Genomic DNA, 13,589 nt, shown 5'->3' with positions numbered 1-13,589 from the left:
TCAATGCCAGCCATGTTCCAGGTTAAAGGGATCATTGCCAGTGTACTGTTTGAGGAGCTGTAGAAGATTTGCCTGTTGACAAACCTAGCTTGTGTATCCTTTTCTCTTCCTTATTCTACAAACACATGTGCCGGGTCTTGGTTGTACTTCGAAGTGGAAGGGAAGACTTTTTTTTTTTTGGGGGGGGGGGGGGGGGGGGTAGGAAAACTTTATCCAAGACTGGACCAGCTCACTGGAACACGCACTCAAAAAGAAACAAAATAAATAAAAAGAAATGTAATCCGATTTTGATACTTTGACCTTGTATACCCGGCTCGTATCTGTTTTGTTTAGCCTTGAGTCTGTACTTAAGCAGAACAAAAACAATACATGTGCTAGAAAGTTGACCTACAGAAATAAGTCCCATAAACTCCCCCTACACTCGATTTTTGCTTGTTTTTAAAAAAAACAAACAAAAAAAACCCTTTGGGGGGAACTGATTTCAAAATAACTGTGTAAATGTTTTATTTACTGAGATTTCTTGGAAATGCCAAGTACTGATGTATCGTAGAAGAAATTAGATATGATTCAATTGGTGTGTTTGTATCTCCTCTGTTATTTTAGGGCTGCCACTTTCTGTGATGATGCTGTTCGGTGTTTTTCCATGGGCGCATTTCTGATTCTAGTAGGTAGCTTTATCAGGCTTGTCCGTCTGTAAAGATGGGAGGCAGGGTTATGAGATGAGCTACCCTAGGTAATTCAGAGAGTCACCTACCTAATTGGCTGTATCCCGTTTTACCAGTGAGTGAAACTTGAGCAGCTAAACGCTGTGAGTCTTGAATGGTTAGCAGGAAGGGGCCCAGGACCCTTTTCTAACTGGCTTCATAAAGAAGCAGATTGCTCTTTGAATGCCACATGGTAGTAAAAGGCAAAAGCCTGGTGCTAAATTAGTACCAGATGCTCCCACAGTTTTGGCACTCTGCTTAAAATTTAAGCAACATGCATTTTCATCCTAACTAAAAGCAGAACTAATAAATCTGCATGTAATGCGTTATGCCTGTGTGGCTTCTTATTCATAGGATTATTTTTTTGCATGTGTTGTAGCAGTAGATGACCTAGGTTGTGTGTTGGTTTTAGATTCTAAAATCCTAGGACTTTGATATCCTGTTGCCACATGCTCTGTACTGACTGTCCTTGCTCTGAGGTCCCAGCAATGTGTTTTTTTTTTAATGGTCCATTCATGATTCTGTGACAGCACTCCCACCATCCAACCCTGTTTGACAGTACTGTTGTTCCTGACCCTCGGAGCAGTTTACATCGCTCTCTCTAGAGCTTTGACACACCACAAGTTCCCAGTGCAAATATTGGCCAAAGATTCTGGGAATTCCTGAAGTGGTTATATACTGTTTCCGCATTGCTCTGGAGTTCTTTCCATTGTATAATGGCGTTGGAATTCTTTTGATTATAAAACTGCTTCGCTCACTTGCTGGGGTAGATCAGAGCAGACAAAATAATTTCTATTACAGCCACTGTGAGCGAGCAGAGGAAACTGAAACTCAGTGTGTGTGAGCAGAGACAGGAAGTGAAAACCAGGATGGATCAAAGCGAGTCCCAAAGCATCAAGAATCGGGCTTACACTTAGTAGTTATGCCTGCTGAGTTTTCATGCTTATTATGAGGCGTGTATGAGAAATGTAATGTACACTTTCTCACCACAACAGCAAACTAGCTAATGTGTTTTGCAAAAGACAAGTTTCACAGTTTGAGAACCACTGCCCTAGAGGTAACACCCACTAAAATGGACACCACGCTAGTGGCAGTACATTCTCCACTGACCTAGAACCCCACCCCCCTTTCTGAACTTCCCACAGACAGTGATGCATTCTGACTCATTTCCCATACTCCTGACTCTGTATAGGTATATCTGTATTCAAAGCAAACACCAGAATTGAAGCTGTTTTTAATGTTGGATAGCAGACTGGAGAATGAAATACTCCCACGCTGTGCGTACGTGTTTGGTAGGGGGGTGAGATTCATAGACGGATAGATCCACAATTTATACACTCTGCTGCAGGAAGTCATTTCCCTGCCTGCCGTTTTTAAACCAGGACTCTGAAGCCATTTCGTGCTCTGACAGATTTCACTGCCTCTTGTGCTGTGTGCTTTGGGGATCAATTTAGTGATGGATGGTCCTGCTTGGTGAAGCCCTCTGTCTCCCCGCTGCATGGGTTCAGCATCCGCAAGCAGAGTGCAAGGCGGATACTGCTGCCTGCAGGAATAGGAGGATAGCAACGCAGACTAGAGGACAGCAACGCAGACTAGAGGACAGCAACGCAGACTAGAAGACAGAGAGGGGTGGGGGTGGAAATAAGACTCCTGTTGCATAGCAGTTTGATACAATCCTGGTTTCAGTAAAAACCTGTTATGGATCAAACTGCTGCGCAATTATCGTATCCCTGGTGTGCCGTGGTGTAGTTTTGGTTATTATGACTGTTAGGTTTCATAACCTTGGCACACGGAGACCTCCACAGAGGTGAAAAGGGCATTGGAGAGGCTAGAAAATTCCTTTGGGTCCCCTAGGTCCCCTATATCTATTGCAGGTTACAAAGGAAACTGTTGACACCCCTAAATGTCTTGACTGCTGTAATGCAATGTTTGGTATTGCTCCACAGGGTTAAAGGCTATCTAATAAGCAGTAGTTTTTGTGATCCAAATGACTGGGCTGAGACTAACAAACTCTTTAGTGCTGACAAAAGGTTACTTGAAGTTTTGTTGTTGGATCAAGTTTGTTCCACCGAGGGATTCATTTTAAGGGTGTGTGTCAACACAGGCAACTATTGATGTCACCATTTCATAACCTTCATTGATGTCACAGCTACGTGTTCACCACAGATCAAAGAGAGGAGTCTGAGATAGGAGGGAGGCACCAGGCACGGCGTTGGCATTACTGTTGCTCTTGCAGTTAAGGCTATGTAGCCTGCAGTCACAAAAGATCTCAAAGTAAATGTTTGCTGGGTGGTGTTCTGGTTTTGTTTTAGACTCTGATGTTACCCCCTCTATCCTTCAGAGTCATTTTGTGAAGGCATCGAGAGAACGGTTGACTATTTTTTGAATGTTGCTGCTTGTGAATTGTGAACTCTGTGGAGACTGAAGTTTCATACTCGGGTATTCATTTATTCCATTGCTTTCAAAATTGTACACCCACCGGTTTCAAATCTAGACCTAGTGACAGTGAATCATAGCTGAGGGATACTAGCAGTTAACAGTACTGTCTTGACCAGCAGAACATCTCCAAACTCAAGTTTGCATCTTCAATTTAAGAAAAAGAAAATTCAAGGGCTTAATGTTCTACACATCCTACAGAATGTTCTCAGCCGTTGGCATGATGGACCTGTCTTTTCAACAGCGGAACTTTAGTGAATTGACCATCTCCTGCACTATACGGACTAGTCTTTGTTGGGTGACCGGAATGCCGGTGTGTAGCCAGTATTCTAGTTCCATAAAGCACTTGACCACAGCTTTCCAGTCAGGTAGTGAATCAGGTCCTTCCAGGCTGCTGGCAGCCCCCTGTGCCCTCGTGAGATGAAGTCTAGACAGCGTGTGTTAATGGAGTGTCTGTTCTCTCTTCCTCCAGGTACAGCGTCGGGTCGCTGCGCGCCTCTGTGTGTGTGTGTTGGCTGATCTGCAGCAGTTCTTCACTGGCAAGCTTTATGTCACTGTGTACCAGCTAAAGCTGCCAGTTGAAGAACTGTTGTGGTTGGCCCTTTCCTACCCCACCATTGAAGACCGTGTTGAAGAACAAGGCAAGAAAAAAGAAGTGGATGAAGAATGAATGTAGGATTGCTTAATGGGTTTAAAATAACTGAGCTGGTGGGTGGGGTAAGGATAGTTTTAATCACTCCTCTTAAGAGAAGAGGGTTTAATCACAGAGCCATACCTATTACTTTATCTGTAATAATCCAGCCATTCGTACAGAAACAGCAAGTGTAGAGGATCTCATTACTTTTTGGCAAGTCTTTGCTTTATTTCACAAGAGTATTGTGAACGTTCTGGGGTGCTGTGTCCTCCTGAACACTCAGGTTGGAAGTATGGGATTACATCTATCTGGTCAAGTCTCTGATGCTTTAACAAAGAGGCAGTTTGCTAAAATGTGTTCAGCTGTCTGTTTCCAACCTCATTGTGCAGTTGAATTCCAGCTGCACAAGGAGAATGACTCGAATACTCTGTTCAGTATAGGATGCCTTTAGTTACAGCTGTTTACCACTCTGCGCAGCATCCCGAAAAATGATTTTAAACATGTCAATTAAATCCACTTTGTTTATCGTTGTACTTTTAATATTACATGTTAAAATGAATGGTGCATTTTAAAATAAATGCAGGAGTAAAACACAATGCAGCAGTGTCATTTTATTTATTGTTTTGTTTTGTGCACAATTTAAAAAGTAAATGTGTGTTTTGCACAAAGGTTTAAATGTGTAATCAAAACACAGATGGCTTCTGTAATTATTTTAATGGTTAGCTCATTTTACTCTTGGATTGTAACTAACAAAATAAAATGTCTCCGCCTTTCACACCCACTCATTTATATTCTGCATATTCCTTTCAAAACATATCTGGTACTATAAGTAAAATGCATGTGTGCTGTAACATGTGTTTCTTTCAAAACTGCACACTTGCTATCTGTGCAGCTATTGGAAGTGCAGAATGGTTCAGATTAACAATCATTTTGTTTGCTGCAATTTCTTTAAGAAAAGTCAGGCTGTGTGATTTGCATTGCACTCCACAAGTTTAAATGTGCCTTCATGCAAACAAACAGGCCTGAAAACAGCTCTCGGCAGAACGTAGATCTCACTTCAAAGGAATGAAAACTACTGCGGAAAACAGGATATGAAAATGTGGCCCTTGAATAGCAGGACGGACGAATAAACAAAGGTGGAGAATGTTCTCTCCTCTAACCAGAACCAGCTGCCTCCGCAGCACTGTGGAGAGACTGGCTGAGTAAGAGAGGCAAGCCAAGCCCGGCTCACTGGAGCTCATACGGGGACTCTGGTGTGTCTTTCATAATACACGTCATGATGGATCTAATGGTCCTGCTGGGGAAATCTTTTACATGTTGTAAATAACAAAACAGATCAGTAACCGTTGATCTAGATCTAGTAATCACACACAGTTTGTGTTGGTACTTTTTAAAAGCCACTGTAAGGATAGCTATCCTATAACTGAAATTAAATCCTAGGGATAAGGTTCGACTGTTGCCCTGTGTGTCTTATTTCTTAATTTTTGTTTGTTTTTTGCTCAAGGATACAGAGATCCTGAGCACTATTCACTTTTCATTTTTAAATCCCAGTTATGGGGGACTCATTTTCCATAGAGGGGTAATTAACACATTCACTGCCCATTGCAACAATGCTATCTGGTGTTTGTCATTCTGATATTTGTGTGTCTGCACTTTAACTAACTATAAACGTCTCGTACTTCAATCTGGGAGACCAGGGAAAATAACACTATCTCTGTGCCAGTTACTCTGGATTTAAAATGAATTGACTTCTTTAATATAAGCATGATACACTTGAAATGTATTTGCTTACGATTATAAGTCGCCCTGGATAAGGGCGTCTGCTAAGAAATAAATAATAATAATAATAATGACTGTATCTTTGTGTTGCAAGCTTCATCTGCTGTAACACACACACACACACACACACGCGCATGCACGCAGCCACACACGATGCAGCACTCCAGATGGATTTGGGATTTCTTCCAGGTTTGCTCTGTGATATCTTATTAGGCTGGGACGGGGGTAATCGGAGCTCACTCGCTGCTGTTCTTGGCGGTCACCCGCTACCTAATCTTGACAATCCCTTTAATTAGACGGATTCCCCCTGCCCGCTCACAGGGAGTATCAGAGCCCCCCTCCCCCCTTTTCTCTGAAGCCAGCCAATCAGCTCTGGGTATGGGCGCCACTTGCCCACTAATTATGGTAACGATTATAGTTTTCTGAAGTTTTTGTAAAATCGTTTTTGTAATCTTTCTGGAAACTTTTTTTTGTATATACTGTATATGTGTATGTGTGTGTGTGATTATATATATATATATATATATATATATATATATATATATATATATATATATAAATAATTACACACACACAGCTCTGGAAAAAATTAAGAGACCACTGCAAAATTATCAGTTTCTCTGGTTTTACTATTTATAGGTATGTGTTTGGGTAAAATGAACATTTTTGTTTTATTCTATAAACTACTGTCAACATTTCTCCCAAATTCCAAATAAAAATATTGTCATTTAGAGCATTTATTTGCAGAAAATGACAACTGGTCAAAATAACAAAAAAGATGCATGTTTGTCAGACCTCGAATAATGCAAAGAAAATAAGTTCATATTCATTTTTAAACAACACAATACTAATGTTTTAACTTAGGAAGAGTTCAGAAATCAATATTTGGTGGAATAACCCTGATTTTCAAGCACAGCTTTCATGCATCTTGGCATGCTCTCCACCAGTCTTTCACATTGATGTTTGGTGACTTTATGCCACTCCTGGTGCAAAAATTCAAGCAGCTTGGCTTTGTTTGATGGCTTGTGACCATCCATCTTCCTCTTGATCACATTCCAGAGTTTTTCAATGGGGTTCAGGTCTGGAGATTGGGCTGTCCATGACAGGGTCTTGATCTGGTGGTCCTCCATCCACACCTTGATTGACCTGGCTGTGTGGCATGGAGCATTGTCCTGCTGGAAAAACCAATCCTCAGAGTTAGGGAACATTGTCAGAGCAGAAGGAAGCAAGTTTTCTTTCAGGACAACCTTGTACTTGGCTACTAGGTTACTGCATCAGACAACCTGCTAAATCGAGAGCAAACCTTACTACCTCCCAGGCCAGCGGTTGACTGACTGATGGTTTTTAAAGGTTGTGTGTGTGTTTCAAATGCAATACCGCATGCTGTAGAGTTTTATTGATTTAGCTTTCTTCCTGTCTACACAAGCATGCACAATATTGTCCTGCATGAAACAACGTTCATCTGTTCAAATAAAAACAATGATTCAAATGTTACTTTCTTGTTAAAATTCAGGTTTTTGCCACCAGGAGTTACTGGAGGGGGCTGTAAAGTTAGTAACATCAGCTGAAAAGTGCGCGTAAATTATTTCAGGGATAGTTCTGACAAGTAGCACATTCAGTAGTTTGGAAAAGCCAAGCTGGCAGATAGTAAAGCCTCCTTAGCACATCCAGTCCCAGATCTGGTTCTAACAAGGTATGCAATTATTAAATATTGTAATAATGTAATAATCCCTATTAAACCTGTAATAATTCATGTGGAATACAAATGTTCCAGGAACTCTCTTTAGAAATCCCATATTCATTCAATATTACTACTGTAGTATTGACAACCAATTAAGATTGGCCTCTATTGCAGTAATATTGTATCCTGGTTGATCTAACTTGTGCTCAGTTTATGGTGCTAGCATTGTGATGTTTCTCTAGTCCTCTACATGAATGTTGATGCGTAAGATGATCTTTTAGGGTCCTGGGAAGGCGTATTGAATAGGTATGAAGGGTATTGAATTCGATCCAGGGAAAACAGATGGCAACCCGAAATGCAAAGACGGCAATCCAGCACTCAAAGGGTTAGTTCTATATATTGAGGCCGTGCTGATTTACTGCTTGCTGTTCGTACCTAGCAACCGATTGAGTGAGTCATCCATCTCCAAACGTGGCAGCAGATTCTCCCAACGCAGTGCTGCTGCAGAACGGCAAAGCCTCCATGGACAACGGGTTTACCACTAAGGAGAACTTACGTGAATTGTGTGGAAGCTGCTTATAGAGATTATTATAACTCTGAAGGGCATTGGAGGATCACACAATGTATTTGCTTGAATTGAATTGCAGATGCATATTTTATTATTACATTCACCAAAAGCAAAAATCAGAGTTTACATACATCTTTGTTTTTATATGCATAGAAATTATATATGTTATAGTAAATGATTGCCCTGAGAGTCTGAGAAGTGACCAAGGATGAGGGCATTATCATGCATGACCCATTTTCTTTAGAATACCTGCCATAACACTTTCAATTTAGGGAGTGCATGTCCACTAAGTGATGCAACTGGTCTAAAAAGTTTTGAAATAGTTTTGGAGGAAGCTGTATGTGCTCAGGCAGGGTCCAGCCTCTCATGTTTTACCATTCTCCATCAGAGCTATTAGGGCTGGCTGTGAGCCAGATCAATTGCTGTTGTAATGCCAGAGCAATGCTGCTGTGACGCATGCACCGTTCCATGCTCTTCATTCCTCTGCAATGTAAGTGCCTGACAGTAATTGCTTTAAGTCAAGGCTTGTGATGCGTTTGCAGTCTGCAAGTCCAGACAAGGTTGGATGCAGACTCTGCAGATGACGAGACTGTGGTGCAAAGGGTTGGGCTGGATGGCAAATTCCTGTTTGACACACACACAATTGCGGGCCGTTCATGCCATCTTTATTTATCTCCTATTAAACTATGCTTTCTGGTTTCACACAAAGCACATCTTGTGCATGAACCTAACAAGGCTGGGTACAGCTGTGTCCATTTACCCCTGTCTTCCAATCTTACAGGGGACGGGTGGCAACATTTATTTTATTATTAAGGCAGGTGCTTCCCACTATCCAAATTTTTTGCGTCATAGATTCGGATGGGGGTCAGAGATCCTAAACGTCTGTCATTCAGGTGAAATAAAAACTTTAGTAGGGGAGGAAGGACTGCCCCCCCCCCACCATTACATCATCCACTAACCAATGGGGAGATTATAAGTAAACCACACACACCCCCCACCTCTCCCAATCACCACCCCCTTTTTATTTCCTTATTGGTTAAATCAAGGGAGGGGGTCTATCGCCTTATCCGTATCACTCCATAATCATCATTAGAAATGAATGCAGGCACACTAATATATATATATGCATACACATAAATAATGAATCTGTACTCTTGCACCTTGTGACCTCACTGTTAATCCTGGCACTATTGTGCCCAGGCAGTGGCGTGGGAGAGGCCCTGGTAACCCAGGCGACTCCCTGCTCTGCTAAATGCTGGTTATGTAATGCAATGGAAAGACTGACTGCTACTGCAGGAGTCAGGGAGGTAATCTTATTAAAAGCACGTGTCACCATCACTGCTCCTCTCCTCCTCTCGCCCACTCAAACCTGGGCATGCATCATTACTGCTGACGATCATTTTAATCTACTGGAGAGGGGAAGGGGTTAACAAAAGACTGCAAGAGTAAAAAAAAAGAAAAGCAGGTGTAAATAATTATGAAGTGTTGCACATTTTAAAAGCGCAGTTTCCAAACCGGTTTTACAAACAGTTTTTTTTCACTGCAAGACTGTTTGAGACAGAAAAAAGGTGCGTATTGTCTTACATACGTCTGTGAGTTTCTCAAATGTGAAGGTGAACCCGTCTATCAGAGATTGCCAAAGGGAATTTGATAGCGATCTGTTCCTAATGGAGAAAGTGCTAAGTACCGATTATGATTGCCCCCACATGACCCTACCTGGACTGTCTAGCGACACAGCTGTCTGGCCTGCACAGAAGTAATTGCTGGGAGATCGCATTGCTTGTAGAAATCTAACATGATGTATAAAAAAATGCACTTTGTCCTGGAAAGTGAATTAATGTGTTCGCCCCTGCTGTACCTTTTAAACTAAAAGAAGATGGTTAGATTAGCCCAAGATCGTAGTGTGTTTTAAAAGAAGCATCTATTAAGGATTAGGCAGAGATTATTCTGCTAGGCAACAAGGCTGCAGCAGACCTAGCCTGGCTTGATAGCTGTCAGCGATATACGTCAATAACCAGACAGTTCTGGTTTTAAGACAGCATAATACATCTAAGTAATTCTTACCCCCATAAATTGCAAGTAATTTATACTAATTAACAGCAGTTTTTAAAGTAATCAAACTTCATGGCTTTAGTAACTTTCACTAAGCAATTCGGAAGATTTAGGCAATGACTGGTTTATCAGATAGTTAAAAAGCAATTGTTTTTAAGTTGATTATGTCAAATGAATGAAAGATGCGTGCATGCATGTATGTAATTTAAAGTAATTTCATGTATTTAAAATGATGTGGTCTTTGAGCTTCTGGCTCCAGTGCTGTGCTCCAGCACAATTCCCATGGAATACTCCACAGTGTTGCTACAGTGAGCTCACCATGCCTTGGGACAGGGCGGAGCTAGATAGCAGAGGTATGAAGTTTACACAGTTGACGTGTTTAGTGGTGACTGACTTGTGCAGTTGGACTGCACTTTACAACTGAACTCTAACCACGGGGCATTGCCCATTTGTAAGGCAGGGAGTTTGAATGCACAGCAAACGTTTAGTGCAACTCTTTCCCTGCAAATGTTTGAGTGCTCGTTGATTGACGCCTTTCCTCTGCAGCCCCTGTCTTCCCGTGTCGGCACCCGACACCTCCAACCACGTTTACAGTCTTCTGGGTTTGCCTTTCCCAAAGCCATGTGACACAGGGGTCCTTGATTTCCTGGGAGTGCTCTCATAACTTACAGCTAATCCATTGCAATACCACAATAGCAGTGTGTGACTGTGCAATATGTTTGCCAGCTCTATTGTGTCTGTTAATGGGTCTGCAAAGGGTTCATTATATTTCCAATATCTGCTTTGTTCCCCTGGGAAAAAATAAATAAAATATATATATAAAAAACTTGGATACAGGAACAATTACTATATGCCCAGTGGCTATAATGAAGTGTCTTTCTTCTCTAATATTGTGTTTATATCATGCATTAGCCCCTCAGTTCTCTGTTTTGAATCACAACCCTTATGGAATTGCATTACATTAACACCAGCATGCATTTAATAATGCTGTGTGCCTGATCACAGAATGTTATGTCAATAATGCATGTAGTAAAACTCTCAGGGATGCTTGCCGGTTCAGCGCTCTCAGTCCCATGGAGAGGGATGGGCGCCTCTCAGGGTGTGACATCACAGACTGACTGAAGTAGCAGGGAAACACAAGTGCCCAGCTAGACAGAAGCGCACAGAGGTGGGAGCCAGCGCTCGGACTGGTTCAGAGGTTACCAGCTTCATTACAGCTTGTGTGCAGATTTCCACTTCTGTCCCAACTGTTGTGTAGGCTTGGTGGTCTGGTGGTTAAAGAAAGGGGCTTGTTACCAGGAGGCTCCGGGTTCAATCCCAACTCAGCCACTGACTCACTGTGTGTGACCCTGAGCAAGTCACTTAACCTCCTTGTGCTCTGTCCTTCAGATGAGAAACCCAGGTCCTATTGGAAGTGACTCTGCAGCAGCAGATGTGATGCATAGTTCACCCCCTATTCCATAGATAGCTTTGGATAAAAGCATCTGCTAATTGACTAATTAACAGTAGAAGTTATTTTACTCTGTGTAACACTTGCTTATAAAAAAAAACAAAAAAAAAACAATGCTACACCACATCTAGCAAATGTATTATTATTATTATTATTATTATTATTATTATTATTATTATTATTATTATTAATAATAATAATTTGTCAAGATATTGTGCAAAACATTTGGCCTGCCTCTCTGAGGAATGGCGGTGAAGCAGGTAAACCCCCCAGTGAGAATATAAGTAGTAAGTCTAGGGGCAGATGCAGGAGCGGGAGGGGAGCTGAAAGGATACTGGCTCTTCCCTTGCTGCCTTATTAGGCAAGTGATCTGTTCTCTCTCTCTCTCTCTCTCTCTCTCTCTCTCTCTCTCTCTCTCTCTCTCTCTCTCTCTCTCTCTCTCTCTCTCTCTCTCTCTCTCTCTCTCTCTCTCTCTCTCTCTCTCTCTCTCTCTCTCTCTCTCTCTCTCTCTCTCTCTCTCGAATGTATTTATTTAAAGAAGAACATAGGACTGCAGTAATACAAAGAGTGTATCCATTATCCACAGAAGGAACTAGTCATTTTACTAGTTATTTGTTTTGTCTGTGGATTCACTTCTAGAGAAAGGTTTGATAATACTAGCGCTGCCTGTAATCAGACATGGCTTTGGGGGTTGCTGTGCTACGGGACGTTTGACGAAAGTCAGTCCAAGACTTGAAACCCCGGGCCAGCTCAGAATACCCAGCTGAACCGGTTTCCCTTCACAGATTAGCCAGGCCCATGTGATTGTGCGTGTGTGTGTCAGCATAGGAAAGTGCATGCCTTTGTACCGCCAGCAATGTGCAGAGGCATGTCAGAAAAGGTCAAGGGAGAGAGCGTGAGGCTCGGTCAGGGGACAGGAGCAGCACAGTCACGCCCTCCACGCATACAGATACATAGGCATTGCTCTACGGGCCAGAGCACTGATATGCAATGACACATTGATTGAAGTACACATCCATGCTAATAAACAGTAAATAGATATCCCACTGGTTCCTGTGTGTATCCATCATTAGACTTCCATTGCAATTCTGTGCACATATTCCATGTGTTTATTAAGACTTATAGTGGTAGTTTCCTACTGTAAATGGTAAAACACTGGTTATTAATTCACAGCGGTATTTCTATATGTACTATACAGTGCTAGTCATTTCATGCCACATGTTACTTTACAATAACGCAATGGGCCTCCTTCGCACTGGAACAGAGGCTGAACTAGAAATAGATTTTTTTTATTATTACTGTATTCAGAGTTCTGTAGAATGAGCTGGCATTATATCAGCAACTAACAGATTGTTGCAAGATGTACACTAAAGAACTGAAAATGGGGCATTTCAATTCAAACAGCGGCTGTGAAGCCAAGAAGTGTTTTTGTTACTCAAATTCGTCCTTGTTAAACAGCCTGTTCTGTTTATTTTTTCTAAACCAGGTAGGTAGCTTGTCCATGTCTGTCTTCTGTTGCATCATGCTTGAAACTTGACTCGACAAAGTGGCTTTTATCTTCAGTACTGTGGGTAAACATTGGATTACCTTAGGGTGCTTTGTTCTCAGTGGATATTAAGACAGTGGGCACAATTCGAAAAACAGAAATACACCATAGATCTAAATAATTTAAATATTACAGCAACCTGCCATCATTCAGGACATGGACTGTCTGCACTTTGCGTGGTTGGAGTCACAGATACACACACACAGACACATTCACAAACCTCCTGGCCCCTCACTGCCCCATGCTGTGCCCCCTCTCTCCCTCTCCCTTTGATCAGCTTTGCTCTCCCATACAGGGTCTGGAGAGAAGAATGTCTCCGGCTAATGCAATAACTCAGCAGAGCTTCACGCAGGCCCAGACAAGCTCACCCTCTGCTATTCCACCCTTCTTCTCTTCAGGGCTGTTCACGCTGAACCCAGTCACCCCTGCCTGCCTCCCTCCCTGTCTACCTGCCTGCCTGCCTCCCTCCCTGCCTCCCTCCCTGCCTCCCTCCCTGCCCGCCTCCGTCCCTGCCTGCTCTCCCTCCCCCCTCCATTCCTGCCTGCCTGCTGTCCTCCCTGCTTTATTTTCACTGCTTGATATCTCATGACACTTCCCTTATTGATTGCCAGGTTTACCGTTTCTATCACGCTCACACTACCCTTACCAAATGGTCTTCAAAGGCAATGCTGTGGTGCAATACTAAGGGTCAATGGTACAGGGCTGGAAATGAAACTCCCATTGCATAGCAGTTTAATCC

Source organism: Acipenser ruthenus, chromosome 24, assembly GCF_902713425.1.
Source record: "Acipenser ruthenus chromosome 24, fAciRut3.2 maternal haplotype, whole genome shotgun sequence".
Classification (NCBI taxonomy): Eukaryota; Metazoa; Chordata; class Actinopteri; order Acipenseriformes; family Acipenseridae; genus Acipenser; species Acipenser ruthenus.
This window is presented reverse-complemented; position numbering follows the sequence as displayed.